The sequence below is a fragment of the Myotis davidii genome, unplaced genomic scaffold, assembly GCF_000327345.1.
Source record: "Myotis davidii unplaced genomic scaffold, ASM32734v1 scaffold684, whole genome shotgun sequence".
NCBI classification, from domain to species: Eukaryota; Metazoa; Chordata; class Mammalia; order Chiroptera; family Vespertilionidae; genus Myotis; species Myotis davidii.
In genome coordinates, this window is record NW_006295564.1 from 1,150,124 (window position 1) to 1,166,961 (window position 16,838).

A 16,838-nucleotide genomic window follows, 5' to 3' on the forward strand; every position below is an offset into this window, starting at 1 on the left:
TTCCCCTTCCCCTTTCCCTTCCCCTTCCCCTTCCACTTTCCCTCCTTTCCTTTCCTTTCCTTTCCTTTCCTTCCTTCTTTCTTTCTTTATAAAAAGATATTTTATTGATTTCTTACAGAGGGGAAGGGAGAGGGATAGAGAGTTAGAAACATCAATGAGAGATCATCGACCAGCTGCCTCCTGCGCACTCCCTACTGGGGATGTGCCCGCAACCAAGGTACATGCCCTTGACCGGAATCGAACCTGGGACCCTTCAGTCCGCAGGCCGAAGCTCTATCCGCTGAGCTAAACCAGTTAGGGCAGCATTCGTTCTTTCTGACTGCTGTGAGGACGATGCAGCTCCATGCCTCCCCCCTCATTTCTGGGGGTTTCCTGGCAATTTCTTTGATGTTCCTTGGCATGTAGCAGGGGGATGTCCAACTGCTGGCTTAGGCAGACATCCCCCAAGGGGTCCTGGACTGCAAGAGGGCGCAGGCCTGGCTAAGGGGCTACCCCCTCCCCCAGTGCATGAATTTTGTGCCCTGGGCCTCTAGTTCGCAAATAAGATCATAATCTGAAGTACAGGGGCTTAGGATTCAAACATAGGAATTTTAGGGAGACACCCTTCAACCCTTAACAGGGAGTATCATTGGGGAAAGACCACCTTTCTACCCCCATATTGTTAAGTAGCTTTCCTGGAATGAGGAGGAAGGCATCACAGATACTTCGTCTTCCTCTCCATGCCTCAGGAGGCCAGGATTTCCACAGCGGCTGGAACTAGGTCGTCTGAGTGCTAACAATTATCCTACACACTTCCTAATGTGGGCCCTAAGTACCCACCTGCCCTCAGACAGGGTCAGGAGCACGCGGTCATTTTGAAAGATAATTTCCTCAAATGAGAAGCGAAGCACATAAGCCGTCGCTATGTGCCTCCCTCCGGCCCCTCCTCAGAAGCCGAAGTGTGATTGAATGTATTTTAGGGACTGAAGTTCAGAATGTGACTTTCCTGTGCGGAGAAAAATAATCGGTCAGAAAGCACTTCGGAAAAGGCACAGCAGGCAGGTCAAATATGTTCAAAGACCTGTCCTCGGCCCGCTTAGCTGGTCCTCTTGACAATGTCATTCAAACGCCAGCCTGTGATGGGGGTCACTCCCGCGCTGTGGCTGTGGCCTTGCAGTCGCGGGAGGGCGGCAGGGGTTCCGGTGCCCGGGGCCCCCTGGAAAACCCACCTACAGCAGCATCGTGAAAGCGATCGACCTCAGAGGCGAGTGACCGACCTCAGAGGCGAGTGACCGTTTCTACTCTCCTCCAGCCAACCTCCCTCCTGACTGCTTGCCCTGGGACCCCTTTTCTTTTGAATGCTACTACCATGCTGCTGGTCAGCTAAGTGCTGAGACAGTGGTTCTCAGCCTTCTGTGAAGTCTCAGACCCCATTGAGTGTGGATGGAAGTGATGGGCTCTCTCCCCAGAAAAAGAAACGCATGGCTATTCACACCAATATTTACTCAAAACTTCAGGGGGTCTTCAGGCCCTCCTAGCTAAGTAATCTTGATTCTTCTCTTTTATTTCCTAATAATAGCTGCTCCAAAACCTTTAGTGGCTCCCACCGTCAATAACATATGTCCATATCTCTTAGCCTGGCACCTAGAGCATACCATGATCTGACTACAGCCCGTCTCTCTAAAACAAATGAGTTAATCATGGACACAGACAACAGTGCAGTGATGGCCGGGGGGTAGGGGAGGGTATAGGTGGGTAAATGGTGATGGACAAGGATTTGACTTGGGGTGGTGAACACACAATACAGTGTACAGATGATGTCTTGCATAATTTTGCACCTGGAACCTCTATAATTTCGTTAACCAGTGTCACCCCAATAAATTCAATAAAAAGCAAAAATTTAAAAATTAAACAAAACATCAACATGCTGCAGAATGGACTATTAATGAGGATTGTTAGAGCAGGAGTTGAAGAGTGAGAACCCAGCATTTTTTTTTCCTGTGCTCAGATAGGGAAATGCAGTATAAATAATAATAATGAGGAGGAGAAGGAAAAGAAGAAAAAGAAATATTATTTAGCAATTTGTATGTGCTGGGGACATCATCTCAGTCCAGTGAGGTTTGTAATATTATCTTCATTACACTGGTCACTAAATAAAGGTCACTCATTATACGTCATGAAGCTGGAACTCCAATCCAGTCCTATTTCCAGAGCCCACGTTTTGTGATTTTGACTATAAGCATTATATTTCTATGACAATGAAGACTTTAAAAAGCAAGCAGAATCTTATAAATGGTGAATATTTTATGATCAAGGCACTCTTCGTACTTTTTGTGGATCTGCTGAGAAATTTTTTGCTGGGATGGACCCTGAGTTTGGTTAAATGCACATAAAACCACAATCTGTGCCGCTTTCAATGCATTTGCCCCCATAATCCACTATGAAGTGTGGCAGGTGGCATGCCCTCTATCCTCCCCCAGCCCAACCCTATTCCAACACTCCTAGGAATGCCTGAAACTTACAACAGCCATTCCTACCATTTAGTTCTTGTCATTGATTGTGTGCTGAGCTGCCCACCTAGAGTCTCCCCTTCAGGGCTGAGTCACCCATTCGTCCACCTGCTGGGAGAGTTGGCTGACAGCTCTCAGATGAGTGTCTCTTGGAGAATTGCCTTCCCTCCACTGAAGAAAGCTGTCTTGCTCAAGGTCATGCGGTTCTCCCTGGTAGCAGCCACTTCCCATGACTGTCCAGTGATGGGGGCTGGGGCTGGGGGAGAGCCCACCTTCGGTGCTCAATGGGCAGGCTGTGCTAGGGAGGAGTGGCTCCAAGTCCTAAAGAAGCAACAAGTGCCAGGAGAAGTCAAACCCTCTTCTCCCAGCATCCCCATCCCAGCTCCTTCACCCAGCCCTCCCCACACAACACTGTGTGCCTGCGGTGTGGGAGCAGGTGTGGGCTTCACTACAAGACTGAGAAGGAGAAAGAGCTCACTGACGTCACGTCATGGCATCAGGGGATGTTGGCTGGTGTTTGCCTTCACCTCTAGCTGGAGAAATAGAACTTGCAGGCAGAGGTATTTTATAACATGTGGCTCTGGGCCAGGAGCAGAACCATTTAGCCATTTGGGGGCAAAACAGCACAGTTTTATAGGATGTTTTAGGTTTTGTTTTTTTGTGCGTGACTTTCCTACTAAGTGCTAGAGACCGTGCCACTATTGTGCATGCTTTACCTCATTTAATCTTTACAACAGCCCTTTGACACCAGGGTTGTATTAGCTGATTAGAAAACTGAAGGCTACAGAGATTAAGGAATTGCCCCTGGGACCCGCCCCTTGTAAAGCACATCGATCAAGTGGAAGCCAGGTCTATCAGGAATTTCAACAACTACTGCTCTCTGCTGACTCCCCATATAGTTGTAGCTCGCTGTAATCTTTATCCAAAGAGCTCGTGCGACACGCTTAAAAAGACCCAGCTACTCTCTTCCTAGCAGCAGTGCCCAGCATAGTGTTTTGTCCTTAGAAACTGCATTGAATTAAGAGGTGCTAACACCCCGACTGGCATAGCTCGGTGGTTGAGCGTCAACCTATGAAACAGGAGGTCACGGTTTGATTCCTGGTCAGGGCACATGCCTGGGTTGCAGGCTCGATCCCCAGCTTGGGGCGTGCAGGAGGCAGCCGATCAATGATTCTCTCTCATCATTGATGTTTCTATCTCCCTCTTCCTTTCTCTCTGAAATCAATAAAAAAATGGTTTTAAAAAGAGGTGCTGACAGATCTCTTTAATAATAGATGTCAATGTGATGGACCGCAAGCATACTGAGAAAGGCAGAGGAGACGTTTTCTCTCACGCTGTAGGAAAGAACTGCAGGCTCACCCTCACTCATCAGAGCCTTCTATTTCCTATTACAAAGCAGAACTCACAAAGTCAGGATCCCAAGGTGATGCATTTGTCTCTAAGTACAAATGAGTCCCACGCGGTGGTGGCTGTGGAGGTAAGTGGGGAGGGGGCAGCTGTGCTGCTGGCACAGCTTCCTTCTCAGCAGCTCCCCTGCTGGGAAGGGGAAGAGACCTCAGCTGAGGCTTTGGCGCCTCACTGTATCCCCAGCTGCTGACGCATTACCTGGCACTCAGGAGGCTCTGGGTGGATCTGTGTTGAAGGTCGAGGCACTGTTCTGGGGGAAGTCTCAGTACTGGGACTCGGAAAGAGAAGGAACCTTGATTGGACACCCACTGAGCATCAGTGCTGCGCCGAGCTGTGTGGGGCCCAAAGGTGGATCCAGGACTGTTACAAAATGTGCAGGGCTCAGTGCGAGATAAGAATGAGGGGCACCTGCCCCTTGTTCAAAAATTGAGACTTTCAAGATGGTGATAGCAGCGTATTAAAGCAAACGTGGGACCCTTCTGAGGATGGATTCTTGTGTGCTTGCACAGGTCACATACCCAGGAAGTCGGCCCTGGGTCGATTAGAAAGTTTCTGTTATCAGCTTCACTGGTGTGGTTCAGTGGTTGAGCATCAACCTATGAACCAGGGGGTCATGGTTTGATTCCCAGTCAGGGCACATGCCTGGCTTGTGGGCTGAATCCCCAGTAGGGGGCTTGCAGGAGGCAGCCGATCAATTATTCTCTCTTATTGATGTTTCTATCTCTCTCTCCCCCTCTCCCTTCCCTCTGAAAGAAATAAAAATACATTTGAAAAACGTTTCTGTTATCAGAGGGCTCTCACCTCAGTGGGCAAGACAAAAGCATTCACGGCGATGATTTGGTGTGATAAATAATAGTGTGTGTTGGGTGAGGGGGGAGTGGCATGAGGTATTAGGAGAACAAAGACTCATTTAGACCCCATACCAGTATTGTTATCTCCTTTTCTTAACGAAAATATTTTAATGTTTTACCTGTTTAACAGCTTTTAGATATATTCACATATCATACTATTTGATTCACCCATTGAAAGTGTACCATTTCAAAGTTTTAGTATATTGATAAAGATTCGCAACCATCACCACAATCAATTTTAGAACATTTCCATCACTCCGAAAAGAAATCGCATTCCTATTAGCAGTCACTCCCCATAGTCCTCCGCCCCTCCCAGTCTAGGCAACTACTAATCTTCTTTTTGTCTCTTTCCCACTTGCCTATTCTTAGGAGTGGAATTGCTAGGTTCTGTGGTAATTGCATGTTACTGCATTTTTTAAACAGCGTTATTGAGGTACAATTCCTATACCATAAAATTTACCCTCTTAACATGTACAATTCAGTGGTTTTTGTATATTCACAGAGTTGTGTGACTACTATTACCTAAATTCTGGAACATTTTCATCACCCCTAAAAGAAATCTCACAGCGCTAAGAAGTCCTTCCCCAGGACCCCTCCCTCCCATGGATTTGCCTATTCGGTCTGACATTTCATATAAATGGAATCATACAGTACGTGGCTTCTGTGTCCGGCTTCTCTCACTTAGCATAATGTTTTCCAGGCCTATCCACGTTGTGGCATATAGATGATCTTCTGTTTGTAGAGGAGGAAACCAAGACTCTGGGAAGCTAAATGATTTGTACAGAGTCACACACTAAGCCGGTGGTCGGCAAACTCATTAGTCAACAGAGCCAAATATCAACAGTACAACGATTGAAATTTCTTTTGAGAGCCAAATTTTTTAAACTTAAACTATAGAGGTAGGTACATTGTTATTAACTTAATTAGGGTACTCCTAAGGCTTAGGAAGAGCCACACTCAAGGAGCCAAAGAGCCGCATGTGGCTCGTGAGCCGCTGTTTGCCGACCACAGCACTAAGCCATCGTATCATTGGCGGTACCAAGTTTGATTGCTTGGTTTTAAGATAGTGTCTAACAGATCTCTCAATGGTAAAATCCATTTCCCTTCGGAATTATTAATTGATCTGTGGGATGCTACTCTGAAACCATATGATTGTCTTGTTTTCCAACATCCTTTCCCTCAATGGCTTTAGCGCCCATGAATGAGGCTACTTTCAATCAATCATTGTATTGGCAGTTGCAAAGTCTAATTCTGTTATTTGCCTACATGTATTAGCTAGCATGCTTGTGAATCACTGTGAACTTATAATTTTTTTTTACATTTTATTTAATGTGCTATAATCCATTACCATCATTAACTTTTTGATGCTCAAATTGTCCAAACTTTGGCAACTGGGAGCTCTTAAAATAATTTGAAAAGTCTTTATAATAATCTATATGTCACAAAATATGATAGGTTGGAGGCCAATGAAACTCTAAAATGTATCCCTAACCGGTTTGGCTCAGTGATAGAACGTAGGCCTGCGGACTGAAGGGTCCCAGGTTCGATTCCAGTCAAGGGCATATACCTTGGTTGCGGGCACATCCCCAGTAGGGGGTGTGCAGGAGGCAGCTGATCTATGTTTCTCTCTCATTGATGTTTCTAACTCTCTATCCCTCTTCCTTCCTCTCTGTAAAAAAATCAATAAAATATTTAAAAAAATAAAATGTAGACTATATTCACCTACTTTTTGGACAGTTTGTTGGCATAAAATGTTTGCTACCTGAAACAAGTTCAGAATCTGTTGACAATACCTTTGATTTCCTTAGAACAGCGGTTCTCAACCTGTGGGTCGCGACCCCTTTGGCAGTCGAACAACCTTTTCACAGGGGTCACCTAAGACCATCCTGCATATCAGATATTTACATTACGATTCATAACAGTAGCAACATTACAGTTATGAAGTAGCAACGAAAATAATTTTATGGTTGGGTCACAACATGAGGAACTGTATTTAAAGGGCCAGAAGGTTGAGCACCACTGCTTTAGAAATTATATGGTAGAACATTTTTTTAAAACTTGATGTTGATGTATTGTAATAGGACTTCTTCCGAAGAAAATCAGTGAATTTGTATCTTTAGATATGATTTGAGTCTGAAACAAGAGTTTAAGTGTCTTTAACCCAACTTTTTAAAGTGGCACAATTTGAAGAGTTGGAGAATTAATACAACTGCATTGGATGCCAGAAATTTCATTTCCTGAGCAGTGCTGAGGACTGTGAGAATAAAAGGAAACTCGAAATAGCCCCAAATGGATAGGATTGGGTTGGGTTGCAAGTCATAAAAAAACAGATAGTGATGGCTTCACTCCGCAGGGACTAAATTTTTTCTCTTGCAATGAGAAACCCAAAGGTGGTTAGTTTGGTGACCTCCCCAGGCCTTCCTCTTTCTTTGCACGCCACCATCCACAGTCTGTCTCCTTGATTACGCAATGCTACTGAACCTCTAAGCAGCGGTTCTCAACCTGTGGGTCGGGGACCCCTGAAAATACATCCTGCATATCAAATATTTACATTACAATTCATAACAATAGCAAAATTGCAGCTAGGAAGCAGCAACGAAAATAATTTTATGGTTGGGGGTCACCACAACATGAGGAACTGTATTAAAGGGTCGCGGCATTAGGAAGGTTGAGAACCATTGCAAGGCATTGCGCCTGTGTTCTAGGCCAGGTGGAAGAGAGGAGGAATAGGGACCAAACTGAATCAGTCCCTATTAGGAAATGTTCTAACAAGCCCCAAGATGGAAACAAGTGTTTATGTCTGTTGGCCAGATTGGAACACGTGGACCCCTCACCTGCAAGGGAGTCTATGTTAGAAGAAAGCAAAGGAGAAGAGGGCTACCGATCGCTGTTGGTACCCAATCAACAGGATCCACAGCCATGTAAGTAGCTGGGCTTCTTTTAGTTGATATTTCATAAAAGTTACATCTAAAGAAGTTAACATGGTTATAGTCTGTCCGCCTTCCACTCATAAAGCAAAAATATATTTTTTAGCATCTTCTCTGTACTGTTACTTCATTGAGAATATAAAAGATGAAAGTGATATGCTGCTTCGTTTGTTCTCTTTAAGACATATATTTTTGAAAGTTCCAAGTAGTAAGTCTTAGGACTCAGGAAACAAACAGTTGTATTCAATTTTATGTTGCCTCTTCACAACAGTTTCAAATCCAATCAAAACAGGAACTGAATCACCCCACTGAGATAACTAGCTCGGTCAAATACTCAATGTTCTCCTGTGTAACAGTTTCCTTTGAGAAAAATTATCGTAAATTAAATTAATATTCGGACAGCCCTGCCAAGCTAACTTCAGTAGCTAGGTAGCACGGGCATCATTTCCAATGTTTGTAGTGACCTGTTTATGTTTACAGGATGTATTATACTAAATAATTAGAGAGAGCTACTTTGGATATCCTACTGACAAATGTAACTTTAAAATTATAGAGAGAGCACCTAATTCTTTGTCTTTATAAGCAAAGCATAAACATGTAGTTTTCCTTAAAGAAAACTATTGCATTAGGCTGCAAACTCTCTTACATCTTCTAGATCAGGGATTGGCAAACTGCGGCCCATGGACTGCTGCCCGTTGTAAATAAATTTTTATTGGAACACAGCCATACTCGTTAACGCAGAATCTAAAGCTGTTTTGAAACTACAATTGGCAGAACAGAGTAGTTGTGATGGAGATTGTATGGCTTTCAATGTCTATATTTACTATGTGGCCCTTTACAGGAAAATTTTTAAATTTCTCATTACTTAGCACATACTAGGTATCCAATAAATGCGTCTTGATTTATGGAATGAATGCATTCAAGGCTTTCCAGCTAGAGAGGAACAATGAACAAATCAACAAACCTAAACACAACGCATTTTACTTCCACCGTTTCTCTGGTATGTGCTTGTTTGATTATAGTTTGCTATTGTCCACACACGCCTGGCAATTATCATGTTAGAACTTTGAGATTCTAGAAACTGCAGTTCAGAACATCCAACTGAATAGCAAACCACAGGCAAGTCCAGAGAACAAAGGAGAAAGTTCTTTTATTGAGGAAAAGGGGGTTCAAAGGGGCTGTTGTAAACAAAGAGTCCATTGGAGGAAACTAGGAATTCAAAATGTAATGGCCTTTCATTGGCTGCGTTGTAATGGCCTTTCATTGGCTGAGTTGTAATGGCCTTTCATTGGCTGCATGGTAACAGTCTTTCATTGGCTGAGTTGTAATGGCCTTTCATTGGCTGCGTTGTAACAGTCTTTCATTAGCTGAGTGGTTGCTGGTTGAGGAGAAGATCCTCCCTCTCCCTGCTGGGGTCGTGGAGTAGAAAAACATCTCTCTGTTCGAGGTAGAAAATACTTCTCTTCCTGTTTGGGGTAACTGATGAGTCGTGGGGCGGGACAGCTCTCCCTGCAGGACCTCCCAGCTCCAAAGCACATGAGGATTCTGTTTATTCATCTTCACACATGTTTTGTTTGACTCACGCAATGCTCTGTTGTTTATTTTTAAAGCAGCATGAGCTGCCAACAAATGAAATAAGGAGACTTGACTTGGATCCGCCGCCACCCAAAGCTGCCGGCACCCCCTGCCTTGATGCCCCGTCCGGCCTCCTGCGCCCTGGCCTCAGAGAAGACCTTCACACAGCGCTGCACCTTGGAACAAAGAGTAGACAATGCCCAACTCATCCGAGAGCAACATCCGACCAAAATCCCAGTGGTAATACAGCGATACAAGGGTGAGAAGCAGCTCCCTGCCCTGGACAAAACCACGTCCCTTGTGCCTGGTCATGTCAGCATGAGTGAAGTCATCGAGATAATGACAAGGTGCTTGCAGCTCAACGCTGACGAGGCCTTCTTCCTGTGAGTGAATGGGCACTGCACGGCGAGCGTGTGCACAACGATTTCAGAAGTGCATGCAAGTGAGAAGGACGAAGATGGATTCCTGTATGTGGTATATGTCTCTCGGGGGACATCTGGAATGGAATTGTCCGTATAAGACAAGAAAAATGCATCTGCTCTAGAATTTTTTAAACTCTTACCAAAGGGAGAAAAAGGGATGTTACCAACTGAGATGGATCAATTCATCTAATCACAGATCATCGAAACAGTAGTGTTCCTGCCTAGGAGTTTTAGAAAGTTGTTTTGTACTTCAAGCACAAAAAACTGAGCCCCAATGAGCACCCTCAGCTTTGGAAAACTATATTATTTATTTAACCTAGGCTGTCTTGTTTTCAAACTTAGAAGTTTAAAAATAAAATGCTTTGCATTCTAAAAATAAAAAATAAGGAGACTTCACATAATAATCTAAATTTCCAGCTTCTCTTGAAAACTTGAAAGATCAGGCCACGTGGGTACACAACTTGGTGAGGGTATAACCAGCTGGGGCTGAGTAGCTGATGCCTCCTTATGAGGGGCAAGCTCTCCAGTTTACCACAGTCCCCACCACTCCCTACAGTCTTACCCCTTGCCACCCCATTCAGGTGCCTTATCTGCCTGGCCCTTCTGTAGACCTTTGTATTTAAGAGCCTTATTCTAGAGCAGTGGTTCTCAACCTGTGGGTCGCGACCCCTTTGGCGGTCAAACGGCCCTTTCACAGGGGTTGCCTAAAACCATCCTGCATATCAGATATTTACATTATGATTCATAACAGTAGCAACATTACAGTTATGAAGTAGCAATGAAAATAATTTTATGGTTGGGTCACAACATGAGGAACTGTATTTAAAGGGCCAGAAGGTTGAGAACCATTGCTCTAGAGTGTATCATTTGCTACACAGTAGTTTGATAGCTATACATTCACTTCATTTTCCTGGCTTGAAAACAGATGGGTACAATTGAAGACAAAACAGGAAAGAATGACAATGCTATTCCAACTGCTACCTTCGCTTCAACTAGAATGCAACCTCGTTCTCCCACCCCCTCTTTCCTTTTTCAAACAAGCCTGAACACAGCCCGCTTTCCTTGCCCCTATTCCCGGCCCCCTCCACCCACTCCATCTCCTGGAGTTGTTTACCTCAAACTCTGGAGTCCTGTCTCCCAGTTCCCTGTTTCCTTGCTGCCCTTGAAAACAAACACCTTGGCCCTTTTTGTTTTTAGAGTCTTACTGCTAATCACTACAGGGAACCAGGCAGGAAATAACAGTAAGGAGGAAATTACAAAGTTTACAAAAACCTTATAGCTCTTACAGTCATAGTCCCCGATTCCCCTAACGAAGTGGCACCTGGAAGTCCCCTGTTTGTCCTCTCCTGCTAGATCCTGATCGCTGGCAGGTTCTGTATAAAAGGGCCTAGAGATTCTACACTGAACAAAGAAGCATCGCCTTGATAGAACATTAACATTAGGTGGCAGCACAGGGCATATCTTTTCAAGTCTTGCTACCATGGGCTGGCGGATGTGAGGCACCAAACTGTCTAGAAGGGATAACTTAGTACCGTTACCAGGGCGAGCATTGGGGCTGAGACCAGCGGGAGGATACGAGTCAGCCCACAGGCTCCCAGTCACACTGTTGTCACGGAGCCAGGTGTGGAATTGTCTCCAGAGCCTTTCCCTGACCCGTCGATTAGAATCACACACTCTTAGGGCTGATACGAATCTTCCCATCTAACACCTTGATTTCACAGGCAGGTAAACCAAGGGCCTGAGAGACGTGACTGGTCCTGTCGCCCCCATGCCATGGGTCCAGTCGGATGCCTTTGTAGTTTCACTAGTGCCCGCTTATCCTTTTGGTCTGCCCTCCTGGTTAACAGGCATTTATTGAGCCCAGCCAGTGTGGCTCAGTGGTTGAGCATTGACTCATGAACAAGGAGGTCACAGGACGATTCCCCGGTCAGGGGACTTGCCTGGATTCCGAGCTCGATCCCCAGTAGGGGGGCGTGCAGAAGGCAGTAGATTGATCAATGATTCTCTCTCATCATTGATATTTCTATCTCTCCGTCTCTCTCCAAAATCAATAAAAACATATTTTTAAAAAATGCATTGAAGTCTGCTTATTATAAAGACTGACTGTCCTATGTTTCAAGGTGAAGCGAACCGAGCAGGACCTCACACAGGAAACAGGGACTTACTGGCCAGAGGTAAACAAAAGTTTCTGCCTCCACTTACCTAACCCACCTGGAGAAAAGTGAGGGCCCTGGTCCGGAAGGGGGGTATGGCCCTCAGCACTCCGTGCGGCGTGAGCTCCCCTGAATGGGAGCAGCTAGTATCACTGTGGCTCTATCAAGCAAGCCTGGCCTAGCATGACAGGGCGGGCCGTGCACACCCAAATAAGTTGCAATTCTCTCAAATTACATTGGTAAAACCACTCACAATGCTAGAACTTAAACGCTGATTCAAACGACTGCATTATAACAAAAGTATGTCCTCGAGCTCCAATTAGTTGAAAGGATAGTCTAGTGATCAAAACGGAAAGGCCTTCTTGTGAGGTAGCATTTGCTTCAAGGGGTCAGGCCTCAGAAGAGAAACCTTCCTGGGAGCTACTATCATGATAAAGTCTTAGTTGTTCGTGTTAAAGCTCCATGCTGGGCGCTAGAGGCCTTGCCGTTCACACTGGGCTCCTCCCAGCAGCCGCTGGTTAGAGATGCAAAATCTCGCTCTTCTTATTCTGCAATGGCCCTTTGAAGTCCCCAGGCACCTCACCGCATCCCTAGCTCAGCATGTCCTGGATCCCCACGTTCCCTCTCTGCCTCTGAGCCTCTCACGCATACGGGATCTCTGACCCTCTCACCCTTTAATACAGTTCCTCATGTTGTGGTGACCCCCAATTTCATTGTTACAAATTGAACATAATTAAAGCAGAGTGATGAATCACAAAAACAATATGTGATTATATATGCGTTTTCCGGTGGTCGCAGGCGACCCCTGTGAAAGGGTCATTCGACCCCCAAAGGGGTCGCGGCCCACAGGTTGAGAACCGCTGCTCTAGCGTAAAGGCCCAAACCAGCAAAAGACAAACAACACCCCACTGCCCCTCCCCAAACAGCCCCTACCTCAAAGAGTTTATAGGCTGGCTTAGGAGACTCCAGAAGAGAATTTGTGACAAATGTCATAAAAATGGCCACAAAGAACTGTGTCATTAATGCCACGTGGGCTGGCCCAGAACAAACAGAACATGTATTTTGAGAGGGTACAAAAGCACGATTCCAGTCAAGAGGGGTCAGTCTGGGCAGTGTTCCCACAGGTGGGGAGGTCCTGATAAGCACGTATGTAAACGGAGAGGAAAAGGACAGGGAAGGGCATTTCGAGTGGACAGATCAGGCAAATCGGACAGTCTAGGCGGTGGCTTACAGATATTTCATTGTCTTATGCATGACCCCAGATTTTCGTTGGATCTTTCCAGCACGTCACATGCTATTGTGGCTTTACATTTATATAACCTCATCACATTTTTCGTTATCTTCGTTTAGTCAGTGGTTCTCCTGGGAATTCCTCAAATGGGTTCACTTAACATGCAAACTTTCTTCTTTGGATTGAAACAGGCAGGTCATCCTGCCCTTTCTTGTGCAATGGCTGTGATTTCTAGCTCTTCTTTTATAATCAGGTAAAAGGAAATGCCTGACCTGTGGACTCTCCTAAGTGGCTAGAGCCTTTCCAGGGCAGGGCAGATCTTCTCTGGAAAGCTCTTAATCAGCTCTCATACACCACCAGCCCAAATGCATTTTCAGTTTCTAGATAAAGTTAATCACCCTTGAGGGCCAGCAATCAAGATGAAAATGGGGAACTTGCTGGTTCCCCTCTCGTAATGTCTAGATTTAGTTTACAAACAAAAATGACTGCACAGATGAAACCCAGGGTTTCAGTGTTGTTCCGCAATGAGCTGGTGTGACTGTAACCCTCTCCTCACACACAGAGCTGATGCCAGTGGTCGGCAAACTCATTAGTCAACAGAGCCAAGTATCAACAGTACAACGATTGAAATTTCTTTTGAGAGTCAAATTTTTTAAAGTTAAACTATATAGGTAGGTACATTCTTATTAACTTAATTAGGGAACTCCTAAGGCTTAGGAAGAGCCACACTCAAGGGGCCAAAGAGCCACATGTGGCTTGCGAGCCGCGGTTTGCTGACCATGGATAGACACGAAATAATGGGTGCGAAATGGAGAGTGTGAGAGCGCCTCCGCTGGACGCCGGAGGGAAAGCACATGAGAAGAGCCTGTCCCCACAGCTTCCCGAAAGCAGTATCCAGTACATTGGAGGCTTCAGAAGAGAAACTGGATCATTTTGAGGAGAGAGCATACATGATTCTTCAGAATAATTCCACCGTGCGCTCAGGGACTCCTCCCCTTCTGAGCCCCGTGGCGGGTCGCTGAAATCAGAACGGAGCCCTGAGTCTGTCTCCGTGGGCATCTGCCCTTGGCTTCATTGTGCACATTTCTTTGCCCAGCAACACTGGTGGGAGGGCCTCCGTTTCCCAGAGCTGAGATGACCGCTCCTCTCTGTCAGAGCCGATCAGCAAACAGCTAGTCACCCGCTGCCCAGCGCCCCCGGAGGAGACGGTTTCTGTATTCGCAGAGGTAATTTGGGTTGATAGGAATAGCATCGGGGGGAGGCAGTGGCGGCACCAAATCAATACTTGAGCTGCACAAATTAATGTCCTGGCTCTGGCTCTGGGTTTATGTTCGGGAGGCCGTGGCTCCCAGACAGAGACATTAAATGGAACGGACATTTCGCTCCCAACCACAGCACGTTCCCTTTTCTTAATGAGGAGTCAACTAGAGACTTGATACGTTAAAGAAAATTCATCGAGAACATCCCTGAACTGGGAACGGAACGATGTTTATTGTGGCACGCCCCTAGGAAAGGATGCGGAGAAGCTGGGAGAGGGGAGCTGCATGGCTGGCGGGAAGGCTGGTTCTAAGAACAAGTCTTTCTACCCCCATGTCTGCAGCAGCATCACTCACAGTAGCTACAGCACAGAAGCAACCCAAGTGTCCGCTGACAAATGAATGGTAGACAAAGTGAGATATGTACAACGGAATGTTATTCAACCTTAAAAAGGAAGGAAATTCTGTCGCATGCTACAACATGGATGAAACTCGAAGACATCATGCTAAGTGAAATAAGCCAGTCACAAGAGGAAAGGTACTGCATGTTCCCACGTATCTGAAGTCCCTAAAGTAGTTAAGTTCATAGAGACAGAAGACAGAATGGTGGTTATCAGGGCTGCGGGGAGGGGACAATGGGAGTTATTGTTTAATGGGGACAGAGTTTCCGCTTGAGAAGGTGAAAAAGTTCTGGAGATGGATGGTGGTGATGGTTGCACAGCTATGTGAACGTACCTATTGCTACTGAACTGCACTTAAAAATGGTTCAGTGACAAGTTTATGTTATGTATATTTTGCTATAACAGGGGTAAAAAAAAGAATCATTCATCCATCAGCCAGAGATCAAACCCTTCATTTAAAGAGATCTTAACATCATTGGTTCCAAGGAGACTCATGGAAACATTCAGTAGAGTACAAAAGGTTTAACCCCTGAGTTTACTTTGGGACATAAATTTGTAATCACAGAGGTTGGCACACTGATTACATATCAGCTATGATTGCAACATGGTGACACACCGTTTGCCAGCTAAGCAGTTTTCCTATCTTGTGAATCAGGGCCTTTCAAACCTGAATGTGCCTGGGAATCACCCAGGCATCTGGTTAAAACACAGATTCTGGTTCAGTAGGTTTTGGGTGGAGCTTGAGATTCTGCTTTGCTAAGCAGCTCCCAGACATTGCTGATTCTCCAGGTCCAGGGACCCCATTTTAGTACCAAGAGTGTAGACCTCTCCAGTCAGGATTCTTGTCCACGTCTTGTAAGTAATGGCGCCCTGATTAACACTGAACACAGGCATGTCCAGGTTTCAGTGGTGGGAGAGTCTCTGGGTGATAGGAGTTACTCTGGAATCCTCTCACTTTGATCCTTACTGCTATCAAAAGTCAGATCTCACGGGATCTACAACTCCTTTTTTCCTCCAGCCCAAGCATGGACAAACCATAAATAAATCCCTTGCCCATTAGGTGCAGATAAAATACGTATTTTCCAAAATATCATGCTTTCAAGAAGCAAGAAAGGAGGGAAGTGGGAGTGTGGAAGACAAATGAGAGAGAGAGAGAGAGAGAGAGAGAGAGAGAGAGAGAGAGACCAAAGACAAAAGGCTTCCTTTTAAGTCTTCTATAAGAATCCTGTGTGGCCTTTCATTGCGTTCAGGCTAAAAGTTCAGACTCCATAGAAAGGCTTATAGGATGAGGTCCCTGCCCACCTCTTGCCATTCCCCTCCATGTTCAGCCATAATGAATCCTGTACTTCCTTGCCTTTCAAGTTGCTCTCCTTGACCTGGAACCTCATCCCCTCCTTGTATCACTGTCTCAGGAATTGTCTCTTCTGGATAGACATTAACCATGCTGCCACCCTCATCTTCTCCCTCTGTTGGGGTGTCCTTTTCTGCCTTCAGTTGCACACAGTGCTCACCTCAAGCAGAGGACTCACAGTTATATTTTAATTTTATTCCCTTGTCTACATTCCCTGCTGGGCTGTGAGCTCTTTGAGGGATGGGACGATGTCTTTTGTCACCACAATGGCAAGAACATATGAAGTGGAGACACCAAGATGGTGGCATAGGTAAACACCTAAAATTGCTGCCTCGCACAACAACTTCAAAAATACAACTAAAAGACAAAATGGACATCATCCAGAACCAGAGGAAGGCTGGCTGAGTGGAAATTCTACAACTAGAAGGAAAGAGAAAAGCACACTGAGACTCAGAGGAGGTCGGAAGTGAAGTGCAGAGGTACAGAGGCGTGCGCGGAAGGGGCTGGCAACTGAGGAGGCGGTTGTCTTTTTCAATCGGGAGGGAGACACACGCTCCCGCTCTGAACTCCAGTTCCAGGCTAGTCTCTGGGGACCCAGACTCATAGGGGGAGAAACGGGACTGTCTGGCAATGGGCGGAACTCGAGGGCGGCTTTCTCTCAGAGGTGCTTGCAGCAATCACTGTTCCTGCACAGGGTTGCGGGACACTGAGACCCGGGGCCTTCCTGGGGCAGGGCTGCCTGGCAGCCATTGCTCTTTGCTCTGCCCCAGTTCAC

General features: G+C 45.8%; 1 long non-coding RNA gene and 1 pseudogene across 1 annotated transcript in view; one reads left to right on the forward strand and one right to left on the reverse strand.

The window, feature by feature from the left end:
- Nucleotides 1-963: 963 nt before the first annotated feature.
- Nucleotides 964-16,838, reverse strand: part of LOC107184160 — a 24,764-nt gene continuing 8,889 nt past the window's right edge. The window contains exons 2-3 of the long non-coding RNA XR_001514983.1: nt 2,598-2,810; nt 964-985 (exon numbers count right to left, since the gene is read on the reverse strand). This is a non-coding gene — a long non-coding RNA (uncharacterized LOC107184160). The remainder of the gene's footprint in view (nt 986-2,597; nt 2,811-16,838) is intronic.
- LOC102766752 lies at nt 8,821-9,768 on the forward strand (annotated as a pseudogene).